This window comes from Cucumis sativus, unplaced genomic scaffold (assembly GCF_000004075.3).
Source record: "Cucumis sativus cultivar 9930 unplaced genomic scaffold, Cucumber_9930_V3 scaffold53, whole genome shotgun sequence".
Classification (NCBI taxonomy): Eukaryota; Viridiplantae; Streptophyta; class Magnoliopsida; order Cucurbitales; family Cucurbitaceae; genus Cucumis; species Cucumis sativus.
The window spans coordinates 63,216-72,668 of NW_022279553.1; the positions used below are offsets into that span (position 1 = coordinate 63,216).

At 38.1% G+C, this 9,453-nt stretch overlaps 1 long non-coding RNA gene across 2 annotated transcripts; it reads left to right on the plus strand.

The window, feature by feature from the left end:
- Positions 1–675: 675 nt before the first annotated feature.
- Positions 676–4,394, plus strand: LOC116405978. 2 transcript variants are annotated; one of them, XR_004219058.1, is made up of 3 exons: positions 676–1,110; positions 1,368–1,477; positions 4,278–4,394. It is a non-coding gene; the product is annotated as an uncharacterized LOC116405978 (long non-coding RNA). The 2 variants fall into 2 exon arrangements; XR_004219059.1 differs by lacking the exon at positions 4,278–4,394 and adding an exon at positions 1,701–1,714.
- Positions 4,395–9,453: the final 5,059 nt, after the last annotated feature.

The following is a 9,453-nucleotide window of genomic DNA, read 5'->3' on the forward strand; positions in this document are numbered from 1 at the left end:
TAATAGACTCTTATGGCTTATAAGCGAATGACATATGTGATTTAAAATAACTGCAGCAATTAGTTTAAAATGTTGTTATATATCTACGAATTTCTTAATTGTTATATTCATTTGTCATTAGTTGTATTTAAAAGGGATGACCAGAAAAACATTAAAACAAGAGGTTTACTTTTGATAAAAGAAAATTTTAAATTTAAATTGCTAAAATAGCAAAATGTGCATGTCTAAGTGAAAATTATTCAACAATAATCACGGTCGAACTCAAACTCCCAAAAACAATGATTACATTTATTCCCTAATTTGCTAATTCATTTTGGATTAGGTTTATTTTTGACAACAATAAAAAAATTGAGGTGTGGAACAATGATATTATAAATGCCAAAGAGTAGTTAAGATGCAAAATATAAATTTATATTTGCAATATTAGGTCAAAATGAATGATAATTTAGTTAGATTTTTGTCAAATAAATAAAAATGTGAACCATACCAAAAGCAAATATAGATGCTTTTTTATTATTGAATTTTCATAGAATAAATAATAAAAAAAAGTAAAAAATATTTGCCTTTTAACTTTTTCTTTTTTAATTTTCATAGAAAATATTTAATCCAAAAATTAAATAACTCTCCTCCACGGTCAATTTTCTTTTCCCTCTTCTTCAACCTCAACGGTCTCTTTTATTTCAAATTTCTTTCCCCTTTTTCTTCTCCATCGGTTTACTCTGCCTCTCATCTCCCCTTCTCTTCTTCGTCTTCCTCAAACCCTGCGATTTCCTATCTCTCAAATTCCGTTTCGCTCTTCCTATACCTCCAAAATTTCGCTCTTCCTCTCTAACGTGAAGCAGCCAAGAAACTCTATCTTGCGACATACCCATCTCGTCGATCCACCACTTTCTTCTTCTTCTAGCCTTAACGGTGCCGAAATCAAGGGCCGCAGACCCCCTCGGAAACCCAAGTCTTCCAAAGAAAATTCTCCACCCTCAGATCGGTTTTCGATTCCAAATCCTGAAGAGCCCGCTTCCACCTAGGCCTCCCTCTTCTAACCCGACCGTTCCTGAGAGTTCGCTATCACATACTGCTTTTTTTACCTGTGTTGTTGAATCCCGATCCAAGGTAATGCTAAAATAATGTTGCTAATATCTGGAATATGGTATTACTGAATTTAGTAAAATAATAAATAAATAAATAAATAAAAAAGAAGTATACCTGTAACAACTAACAGTTGTGAGCACTGTCGGAAAAAGGCAATGAATTTGTAAATCGAAGTGCAGATAGTTCTGTTGTTTAGGATGGAAAAGCATGAGTATCACGTTTCTATTCAACGGACTGGTACTTGTAAAATTTAGGCTCATAATCATTTTATTATGCAGAGACTGGCAGATGGTTTAAGTAGCTGGTTCCGGAGGCAGAAGCTAACAGGTGCAGCTGGGGAGCGCTTGAAGGAAGCACGCAATATCAACCGACCACTCTCACAACTCGGGTAACCGATCAAAACTATTGGGAGATATTTCAAATTTCATTTAAGCAGTGATCTTTCCAATGATTTTTTTCTTTATTTATTTTGTAATGTCAATTAGTTGGCTAATTATTTATCAGAATGCTTGTTGATATCGCTGCATGTTTTATTTTGTAATGTTTGTACTTTTTAGTTGTGATTTGTGAATATGCTAGGATTGATTTGATTTGCTCTTCTGACTGTTAAGATCGGAATGATGTTTTGCGAACTCCCAATACTTCTACCGGAGACACTTGCATAGACAAATCAGCAGCCAAATCTTTTGAAATTGGGAATAATGGCCTGTTTGAACCCACGACCTTGCAAAGAACAGAAACATGAAAGACCGGGTGTATAAGCGATTCCTTGGGAAGGGCCAAACGGTATGCAACGAAACGAATTCGTGCCACGATCATAAATGAACCAATGAATCTTGGGGCCAATTTGGAGTGCTTAAAACGGCTGAGAGAGGACTTTCGGTAAGGGCGTAACTTCACATAAACCCAATCATGAACCTCAAACTGCACCTCCCGTCTTTTAGCATTAGCATATTTAACCATTCGCTGCTGTGCTTTCAGTAAATTGGCCTTCAAAACGCCCAAAATTTAATCTCTTTCTTTCATCAAATGGTCTACTTCATCATTCACCCGGCTCGAGCCCTTCACATATGGTAATATAGAGGGGGGTGGTCGCCCATAGAGGGCCTCGAAGGGGGTCATCAATGTGGCTGTACGGACTGTTGTATTATAGCTCAATTCAGCCCAAGCTAGCCATTTAACCCATTGTTTAGGTGTGTTCATAGAAAAATACCCTAGATACGTCTCCACCCCTCGATTGACAACTTCCGTTTGACCATCTGTTTGGGGGTGGTAAGTGGTGCTTCGTCTCAACTGAGTTTCCAACAACCTCCACAACTCTTCCCATAATAGACTTGTGAAAATACGATCACGATCCTACACTATACTTCAGGGGCATCCATGCAAACGAATAATCTCTCGCATAAAAACAGCAGCAACCACTTTTGCACCAAATGGATGTTTCAAGGGGATGAAATGTGCATACTTGGAAAGAAGATCCGCAACTACCAATATAACATCATAACCCTCGGATTTGGGGAGGCCCTCAATAAAATCCATACTAATATCTTCCCACACACGATCCGGAATGGGTAATGCTTGAAGGAAACCAGCCGGAGTTAAAGACAAGTATTTGGCTTGTTGACACACGGAACATTCAGCAACATAGGTGCGGATATGGGCTGTCATACCTCGCCAATATACCTCCCTTGCTAGCCTTTGATATGTTTTCAATGCACCATGATGTCCCCCTATCTGGCTGTTATGGAATTCAGCTAATAATAAAGTAATATCAGGTGAATCCTCCTCCTTGTAGCGAATATCCCTCTGGAGCTTGTTGTCCATTTATCAAGGATAGTCGAATATTGTTAAGAGATTCATTTCCAGCCACTTGATCGATGAAAACTGAAGGGTTTAGCCCGCCCACAATACTTACGAGGCCCAATTCAAATACCGGTGGTAATCTCTATAAGGCATCGGCCGCTTTGTTTTCCAATCCTTTCTTGTACTCAATCACAAAATCATACCCCAATAGTTTAGCGATCCATCTCTGATATTCTCCCCCGATAGCCCGTTGTTCAAGAAGAAACTTCAAACTTTTCTGATCTGTACGCACCACAAAAGGCTTACCCAATAGATATGGTCGCCATTTTTGAACAGCCAGCACTATTGCCATAAGCTCCCGTTCATAAACAGCCTTAAAACTATGGGTAATAGGTAAAGCTTGACTGAAAAAGGCCACTGGTCGTTGATTTTGCATTAGGACAGCCCCAATACCCACACCCGAAGCATCAGTTTCCAGCACAAAACTTTGTGAAAAATCAGGAATACCTAGCATCGGGACAGACATCATTGCTGACTTTTAACTGCTGAAATGTGTTCTCGGTCGTCTCATTCCACTTAAAGTTACCTTTTTTTAACAGTTGTGTCAAGGGGGCAGCACAATAGAACCGTAGTTTGCAACGAATTTCCGATAATACCCCGTTAGCCCCAAAAAACCCACCTAGCTCCTTCACGTTCTTGGGTGCTGGCCATTTAACCATCGCTTCTATTTTTGTTGGATCCGCTGCCACCCCCTATGAAGAAATAACATGGCCCAAGTATTCAATTTTGTCAACCGCAAATTGGCATTTTTTAAAGTTGGCTACCAGTTGATGAGCTACTAGAGTTTCCAAAACTATTGCCAATTGGTGCAAATGCTCGTCCAAGGACTTGCTGTAAATTAAGATGTCATCAAAGAAAACCAAAACAAACTTGCGTAAATATGGGCGAAGAACATCACTCATGATTGATTGGAATGTTGCCGGAGCGTTTCAACCCAAACAGCATCACAAGGAATTCATAGGGCCCCTCGTGGGTTCGAAATGCTGTTTTGTGAACATCGGCTGCCCGCACAAATAGAAAAATATCAGAATGCTTGTTTTTCTTTATTTATTTTGTAATGTCAATTAATTGGCTAATTATTTATCAGAATGCTTGTTGATATCGCTGCATGTTTTATTTTGTAATGTTTGTACTTTTTAGTTGTGATTTGTGAATATGCTAGGATTGATTTGATTTGCTCTTCTGACTGTTAAGATCGGAATGATGTCAATTAATTGGCTAATTATTTATCAGAATGCTTGTTGATATCGCTGCATGTTTGTACTTTTTAGTTGTGATTTGTGAATATGCTAGGATTGATTTGATTTGCTCTTCTGACTGTTAAGATCGGAATGATGTTGCTCATCTGAAAGTAGGCAGCATCATGTGGTTGAAGACTTGTAGAGTATGGAGAGTGAATGGTCAAATTTGAGGAATCATATCTGCTGGCTTTGTAGTCCAAATAGGTTGTCTGGCTAACTTTCTTTTTCTCATTTTCAACCAATTAGGATAGCTGTCATGTTTTTTGAATTCCTTGCCATTCTTGAGTAGTAACTTGGCATTTATTTATTAAAAGGTTTTAATTAAGATTGTGGTGTTCATAACTTTGTAGTCACACTAAATAACTTAAAAGAGTTAGTTTGACAGTTGACAAACATGATAGTAATGTGATAGTGAGTGCAAGGGTAAAAAGAGTTGCTTCTGTTGGGTTAAAGTGATGTTTGTGTTTTTTAGTGTGATGTGTTTTGTTTTCAAGTTCGTTAGTAGACGTATTACTTAATTGAAAATTTTGATACCATAGCCAGTGTAGGGGAAGATGAATGGAGGGTGCTATTAGACTAGTTAAGACTTATATGTATCCTAATTTTAGTAATATATAAAATTGAGAGAATTTCCTTTGATTTTCAGGAACAAGGATGAATAATCAATGAAAAAGGAATGAAAAGGTTTATCCATGCAAGCTTCAAACAAAAGTCAAGGATGTCGATCCTTCCAGGGAGTCCAAAGTTCCCCCCTTATTTTTCTCCATTTACTTTGATTTTCAAAAGCTTTTAGGACAGAAAAAGCAATTTTTTGAGTGGGTGTGGGTAATAGCTTGCTTAGCTTGCATGTTTAGTGTAAACTTGGGGGTTCAAATTTTGCCCAAATTTCAAAATTTTTCAGAATTCTTTCCATACAATAATGAGCATTATACTTCTTAGCTTAATTAAATCTTGCATAAAAAGCATGATTGGCAACCCTTGAGCACTGAGCTCGGGTTTATGATGTGAAATTCTGATTTTGATGAGTATATGTGCTGAAATTTGAGCATAAGCTGCTGTCTTTTTTGTTTTAAGCTCCTTTTAGCTATTTCTTATTGAGATGTGAATGCATGATTGAGAAAATGGTGTGTGTGTTGTGAATGCTTGATTGCATGTATAATAAATAAGTGCATGGATACTTTTCTAGCTTTGTCTTCCTTTGTTGCTTTGTCGTGACTTACCTATGACGCACTTAGTCCAAACCTAGCCTAGATAGAGTAACAAAGGATAGGAGGCACCCTTTAGAAACTGGGATGGTTTTAACAAGTTTGTCTTGTCAAACATGAGTTAGAAGCCTCTTCTCTAGCCACAGTGAACTAAATCCCTTTAGAAAAGGGTCGACATTAACAAAACTTATTGTCACTTCGAAGGGAGCAATCAAACTTAATTAGTAACTAAATGTAGAACCATAGAAAGGTTAGCCCACCGGTTCTAGCAAGGCCTAGTTACCACATTGCATACCAAAGAAAGAAAAGAGAGACTTGACAATGCAAAACATAAAAACAGTAAGACAATCAAGAGCTATAAAAAAAATCAAACAACATATCAATTATACATTAGAAAAAGCCCATAAAAAATGGGGAAAACTTCACTTTTGGCCTAACCAAAACCAGACTACCTACTCTTAGCGTTCTAAACATAGCATCGAGTTTGATGAGGGCTTTGAAAAGAGGAGGAATCCTCCCGATCCACATTAGGGGGAAAACGAGGCTTGTTGTCACTCCGAAGGGAGCAGTCAAACTTAGAAACTAAGTTTAGAACCATAGAAAGGTTAGCCCACCGGTTCTAGCAAGACCTTGTTACCACATTGCATACCAAAGAAACAAAAGAGAGACTTGCAAATGCAAACCGTAAAAAGGTTAGACAATCAAGAGCTATAAAAAAACAAACAACACATGCAATATACATTAGAAAAATCCCATAAAAAAACAAAGAGCCAACTTGGTTCGGTCAGGTAGAATGTGTTGAGTTCCCTAACTATCAGAGCTTTTAGCAGAAAACTTTACTTTTGGCCTAACCAAAACCAAACCACCTACTCTTAGCGTTCTAAACTTAGCATCGAGTTTGATGAGGGCTTTGAAAAGAGGAGGAATCCTCCCGATCCACATTAGGGGGAAAACAAGGCTTGTTGTCACTCCGAAGCGAGCAGTCAAACCTAGCATTGAGTTTGACGAGGGCTTTGAAAAGAGGAGGAATCCTCCCCGTTCCATAGTAGGGGGAAAACGAGGCTTGTTGTCACTCCGAAGAGAGCAGTCAAACTTAGAAACTAAGTTTAGAACCATAGAAAGGTTAGCCCACCGGTTCTAGCAAGACCTTGTTACCACATTGCATACCAAAGAAACAAAAGAGAGACTTGCAAATGCAAAACGTAAAAAGGTGAGACAATCAAGAGCTATAAAAAACAAACAACACATGCAATATACATTAGAAAAATCCCTTAAAAAAACAAAGAGCCAACTTGGTTCGGTCAGGTAGAATGTGTTGAGTTCCTAACTATCAGAGCTTTTAGAAAAATTCCAGGTATCACTATACCGTTTGAAGAAATTCTACTAGAGCTAAATAGCGATCAAATCGGTTACGGTATTCTTCTACATTCGTTTTCTGTTTGATTGAGAAAAATCTTCCAACCAAAGTTCCTTCTCGAATTGATCGAAACTGTACAAGCATTCGTTCTTTCAGGGCAGCCAATTCTTAAAAACTTCCTCCAATTCCATCACCTGTGCACGTGCAATTCCACTTGTCTTTCTTCTGCTATATTGTATTGCAATTGGTGGTCTATCATTACTCTCCCTCTCCAAAGACACCTTGTTCTCAAGGTGGGAAATGAGGAAGCTTTTGTGTAAAATCATCACAATTCTCCCATGTAGCCTCATGAGGTGGTATTCCTTTCCAACTAACAAGCACTTCCCACTTCTTTGTTGCTGGATTTTTAGGATAGCCAAAATTGTCTGCTGGTAGTAACTCTTGAAATGTAGGAACATCATCAATTCCATATAGTTCGGTAAATGTCATTCCTCCTCCATAGCTCGACATTTTGTCAAGAAACCGTAATCAGATGGTGTCCATGTCTCCATCATGTGTTACAGACTCACTCTAGTCTTTGTCAAACTCGGGTCACCCCTTATAACAACATTCTTTTCATTTTGTATGAAAGTTAAAGTGAGTTTCCGCCAATCCACTTCAGTTACCCCAACGTGTGCAGCCATTGCATTCCAAGGATGACATCACGATAGAACACTGATGTAGTGTTTCTATTATATTGACAATTCAAACACAACTTACAACATAAGCAAACCGTGAACCTCAGAAAATGAGTCACGTTACATATAATTCACAAACATCAAACAAAGAAAACCTCCTAATCCAAAATTCCGAACAACAAAATACTAATAAGCAAATATAGAACACCAATCTTCTGCTTCCCCTGTCTTTCAAGGAGTATTGCAGACCTTTTCCTTCACTCCGAAAACTCACTTTAACAAAGAGGCAGCCACATTTTCAGGTACAGAAAATAAAGTAGGTAGTATGTAGGAAGGCTAACCAGAACTGAGTTGCATAAGGTTTGTCTTCCGCCTCTAGAGATGTTATATCTTTTCCACCTTTCAAGTTTCTTGTGAATTCGATCAATGACTGGTTGCCAAAAAGACTTTTGTCGAGGGTAGCCTCCCAAAGGGAGACCTAAATATATAATCGGAAGCTGGAATAAAAAGAGAAGAGTATCATCGACAAATTGAAGCAAAGGGAGGTGGATCAAGTCTTTGCCAACAAGGAAACCTTCAAACTGGCTGTTAATATGAAGCTTGTTTATGATTTCTCCTAAAACCTCACTTATTAGGAGGAATAAAAAGGGGGAGAGGGGGTCCCCTTGGCGGATACCTCTAGATGCTATTATCCGGCCTCTAGGCTTACCATTGATGAAGACTGAATACTTTGGATTTTTTAGGCAGCCCATTATCAATGATATCCATTTTGAACTAAACTTTTTCAAAGATAAATTTTTGTCTAAAAAGTTCCAATTCACCCTATCGAAGGCTTTTTCCAAGTCAAGTTTTAAAATTAATCCTTTTTTCCGTTTTTCCTATAATCTTCCACGGCCTCGTTAGCAATTAATATTGGGTCAAGAATTTGCCTACCTTCAATAAAGGCGCTTTGAGTGGAGCTTATAATTGCATCCATAACTTGTTTTAGACGTTCAGATAAAACCTTTGCAACAACCTTGTATGCTAACGTAGTAAGGTGATTGGACGGAAATCCTTGACTAGAGTCACATTCTCTTTTTTCTGCACTAAACAAATGAAGTTTTCTTGGATGCAAGCATTTAATCTTCCATTTCTGTGGAAATCAGACATTAGTGATTTGAAGATATCCTTGAAAATAGACCATTGGGTGATTAGGAACTTCACTGTGAAGCCATCCGGGCTCGGAGCTTTATTGTTGCCAAGTGCCTTTAATGCCTTAAAGATCTCCTCCACTGAAAATTGGGTAACAAGAGCCTCATTCTGAATTGAGGAAACACAAGACCAATTACTGTTAATAGGGATGAATCTGTCCCCCGGAATTCTGGTATAAAGTGACTCAAAAAATTCCAGCATAAGCCTTTCAATGTCGCGGAATGAAGTCGAGACAACCCCATCATCATTTTTTAATTCAGTTATGAGGTTCCTTCTTTTTTTCGCATTTAGAAACCGGTGGAAGAAGCCCGTATTCTCATCACCCGAAGAAAGCCAATTGAGTTTACTCTTCTGAAATAAAATTACGCTCTTCGTTTTGATAAATACTAAGTAATTCCGCTTGCAAAGCAGCTCTAGAATTCAACTCTTCTTGATTTAATCCAATCAACTCAGCCACAGAATCATATTTTTCTAATTTTGACATCAAGGATTTCTCTGTTTTTTTTTTACCTTAGCTTGCGCAGCAATATTCCAAGCTTTTACTGCCAATTTAACTGATCTCAACTGCTCATGAAGAATGAAACCAGCCCATCCCTGGAAGTTAGAGTTGCTCACTGTTTCAACAATAATCTGATTAGAATCACTAGACACCAACCAGCTGTTACAAAACCGAAAAGGAGAGGGACCCCAAAGAAAAGAACCAGCCTCCAAGAATCTGTTTTGGAGTTTGTTCGATCTGTTCGTGATGATACCAATCTGTTATGATCCTATTGCACTTGCAACTTTTAGGGTATTTTTCTTCCATTTCTTTTCTACTTCCAATTTCATTT